Genomic DNA, 4632 nt, shown 5'->3' with positions numbered 1-4632 from the left:
TATATATATATATATATATACAAGCATACATACATAAATACACACGCACGCACACGCACACACACACACACACACACACACACACACACACACACTGTATTATGTCTCCTAGGAGAAGCGTTAATAAAAGCCTATTTGAATTTCATGAACAATACTTCAGAATAAAGTGGTAGTCGAGTACACTGTGCAATATGAAATTGATTTAGAAAAATTTAGAAGGCGTATGGAAGCTATACGTTTATTCAACAGACACTAAACGCCGAGTGCACTACATCATGTAGCAGAAACAGCAGTAGGTTAATGAAGTTCATCGCATGATATCTTGTTCCCTTGTCATTTATTTAATTTCATATGCATACATCCATACGTACATACATACATACATATTTGCATACATAGTCTCAAACACAGATACTCACACACCTTCACACACATACACATACACATACACATTCACACACGCATAGAAATGAAAATTTAATCACAAGAGTATATATTTAGCTTTAACATTGTTTACTATTTTCTTTCTGTAATTCTCTTACGTTATCATTCAAATGAGATTTGGACTATTGACCCTATGTGTTTTTCAAGATATCAAATTCGCCGGCCGTTCAACTTATTGACATTTTGGTTCTTTATGAAGTACTTGGCGCTCGGCCCTGGAACTAAACTCACATCAAACCATCACGTTTTGCAAGCAATTGTATAATGATTGCCTTTTTCTCCATGAAAAACGTCGTCTTAAATACTTTGAATATTCTGTTGAACGTGACGGTGGCAGCCGTCCAATATATTGACAAGATTATGTTTTCATTTGCCATCCTATTTTGTCTAGCAAAACAGCTCTGTTTGAACACATCCATACACACAAATGTATTGTCACGCACTTAAAATCTTCACACACAGAGGACGTACATATATACGCCTTCAAATGAGAAATACTTGCGTCTATGTGTGAATATATGTATATGTGCACATGAATTCTCTTACGTATATAAGTGTGCTGGTATATATTTAAGCGTGATTGTCTGTATGTCTACATATCTATATTATTTCATTAATATTAATAAAGACAGAAGCAAATCTGCTGTAATTTCTGAAGTTGTCACAAGCAAGTAGTTGAACGCCGATGGACCATAAAACTTTATTACATGTAATGTACAAAACTTCATAAATGAGCCCACCCATATGTATACGTAGGCGATACACATGAGGCAAAAATATGCAGAATAATTCAACATAGTTACACATATAATCATCTATGTACGCGTATTGCGTTTGTAATCGCTTATTTCTATATTTCACATATTACCTTTGATTAGAAAATAATATCAATAAACCAAATAATTTCATTTCTTAAAAAATATTCTACAAAGCTCATTCTTTGGATATGATAAACATCACACTTTTTTATATACTGCGCAACCAGTGACACAATATCTCATGAACTGGGGTTTGTTATTTATTATTTTTTTTTTCATTGGCAGAAAAGGATTTAGGAGGAAGTGCATATGACTTTATTTTCAGCAAGCGTATGGTTGACTTTAAAGTTTCCACATCTTGAAGGAATCTTGCATAAAACATATACAAATTTTCTTCTAGATAGATATTTTTTTTTCTTGGGATAATATTATGTCTTAATGAATTGAATCGACAGAATCATTATAGGAAGACACAGAATGCGTTGTTCTATTTGTTTTGACTCTTTCCCTTCTAATTTGCAATTTTGACTGGGTAACATTTGCTATTCAACTGTATTATTAGTAATTTGTTAAAACCTTTTGCTCACACTATCATTTGATTTGCATCGTAGGCATGGCAAACTTCTCGTAAGTAGCATCTCTAGTCTGTTACTGAAATGCGCCCTACTCTCCTGATCTAATATAATCTACCTGCATAAAAATGTTCAGCGACACGCAGTTATTCGAGAAGTATATTTATCTCATTTTCGCCTCCATTAATTTATCTTAATATCTCTTCAGAGCTAGACCACAAATATATATCTCCTTGGACGTACACCGCACATATATATATGTCCTTCAACATAACTGGAAATGGTTTAATTTTTTTTTCTTGATAAAAGTTTACCAAACCTCCAGCACTCCATCTACGTTTCACTAGAAATAGACATTGTAAAAGATGTTCATTCCAAGGACGAGAAAGAAAATGAGAGGAAAAAAAGAAACAAGCAAACAAACAAACAATTAAACAAGCAAACAAAGAAAAGCGAAGTTTAGAATTTGAGTGTTGCATATTATCGAATCTATAAGGATTAAAAGACAAGGATTGCCACAGAGGCTACATATCAGAATCAACGAAGACCGAATGTCTGCTACAATGCATTCCCATCGACACATTGTCAATTCCTACGCTCTGTTGGCTTATCTCTCACTGCAAGTTACTGAATTCGCCTTAATTTCTCACCTCTTTTATATATGTCGTTTAAATTTTGAAAGATACAGATAGAGCACATAGCTTTACTGGATTATTCCCTTACTACCACTACGAATTTATTGAGATCTATTGTATTTCTCTGATGTGTGCATTTGTAGGGAATTAATGATTAAATGTATATTGAATGTTAAAACCTGAGCAATCTGAAAAAGCCGGTGGATCTCTCTGCTAATATATAGTATATAGCAATTATTGATGAGAATAAAGAAGAATAACATGCAACTCACCAATTGAGAAAGTAGAATAAAGGTATAATAGGCACTTAGACGACATCTGACTATATTTCCAAAGCACATTAGTCGATGAACAAGAAACGTTTCCAATTTTGCTTCATAAACTCAGAAAGTTCATAATATTATTTCAGCTGTTCGAGAAGAATAATAGATTTCCTGTAAGCGTTATGCTCTTAATTTCCTTCTAGTTAGTTATAAAACCGCAAGAAAACCTATAGAGATATTCATGGGTCACTGGTACACATCTAAATGACAATGTATATCAATACCGTCACACTGTTACTTCGTTTGATAAACATACAATCAGAAACATTCATTCAGAAACATACTTTTGATATATGACACGGTAAACGATGCTAAACAATGTGTAATTGACATTCATATTTCCTGAAAGAATAATAATACCGATAGTGAGAGAAGGAAGTAGGCGGTAAACTATTCCAGAAATAGAAGCAAAATTCACATCAAGAAACACTTGACCATGTTATAAATGTAAGGTTTAAATACGTCAATCCTGCATACATATTTTACGACAATTGTATAGTGTGAGATTATGAGAAAACCAGGATGCGTTGATCACAGGATAAATTGATCAAACGTAAACAGTTGATAATTAGCAGTAGAGATCCCATACCATATTTAATTGTAATCACGGTAATTGTCTCTTCCTCATTTCTCATGAGAAACGTGAATTTTTGATTTTGGTTGAATGTATGTGTGTGTGTGTGTGTATGTATGTACGTATGTTAATACGTATGTATGTATGTATGTAAGTATGTATGTATGTATGTATATACGTCTTTATCAGCTGTTTCTTCACTAATTTGCAATTCTTACACAATTTCTTTCACTAAATCTCCGTATTTTCTATATATTTTACAATGTAATCCGTTTGCCACTGAAATACCGCTGCTCTTGCGTTTATATATATGTAAACTCACTCTTTTTATCCCTATTTCGAGTGTATTTTTCAACTATGAACTTTCACCTTATCTCTCTCTTCTCTCTCGCTCTCTCTCTCTCTCTCTCTCTCTCTCTCTCTCTCTCTCTCTCTCTCTCTCTCTCTCTCTCTCTCTCTCTCTCTCTCTCTCTCTCTCTCTCGTCTCCCGTTTTTCCCCTTATACGAATCTCCAAACCGAGTTTACAAGATAATATACTATTAGCTTCTCAATTAATAATGTTTCTAAAGTAACCTGTTCTGTGTTTCAATCATAGTAGCTATTACTACACGTGGAAATGTAAGGGGAAAGTAAGAATAAAAAATCGCGAAATTGGAAATAAAAAAAAGTAAAGGCTTTTTTATGAAAAGTAACGCTGGATATATACAATTAGATGAACTGAGGTAGGAATAAAAGTAATAAAAGTCATTATTGAAATGTTATAAAGAGATTCAAAAGCATACCAGTTTCGTAGTGTTATTACTCATTGCTTTGAATGCACACTGAATACTGAACGGTGTTAGGTTTACTAGTCCCTGAGTAAAAAGATTATATGTAAAGGAGGTAAGTACTTCTGGATTTGGTGCAATTAGGGTAGATCTAGATCTGTAATGTGAATGGTGTATGGGATGTATGGGGGTTAGTAGTATTAAATGAAAGATTAGTAGTGTTCTGTATTATGTTATGTGTTCATATTTACTTGTGGAAGATATTTATTGATGAAAGTTGCCTCTTTATTCATTCTTGGTTTTATTGATGTGTTCTGTGAACATTGATAGAAGGGACTAATTAGGAAATTAGGATTAAGATTCGTCGCACACCTTTCTATTTGTCCACTGATCTGTATTTATCTATATTGTGGGTGGTGTATTTGTTCTTTGTGGAGAGTGTTTCTTCCACAGAGTGATGTTCCTGTTTGGCCAATATAATTATTACTACAGACTAAGCATGTAATAGCATAGAATATCTTTTCCGAGGCACAGGTGAAATTTGATTTAATCTTAAAT

At 33.4% G+C, this 4632-nt stretch overlaps 1 protein-coding gene across 1 annotated transcript in view; it reads left to right on the top strand.

Annotated features, from left to right (window-relative positions):
• Positions 1 to 4632, top strand: part of LOC106873299 (neuronal acetylcholine receptor subunit alpha-10) — a 1066434-nt gene that overhangs the window by 251147 nt on the left and 810655 nt on the right. The window lies entirely within an intron of this gene.

Source organism: Octopus bimaculoides, chromosome 1, assembly GCF_001194135.2.
Source record: "Octopus bimaculoides isolate UCB-OBI-ISO-001 chromosome 1, ASM119413v2, whole genome shotgun sequence".
Classification (NCBI taxonomy): domain Eukaryota; kingdom Metazoa; phylum Mollusca; class Cephalopoda; order Octopoda; family Octopodidae; genus Octopus; species Octopus bimaculoides.
Note: the sequence above shows the minus strand (reverse complement) of the source record. Positions and strands in the feature narration are given on the sequence as shown.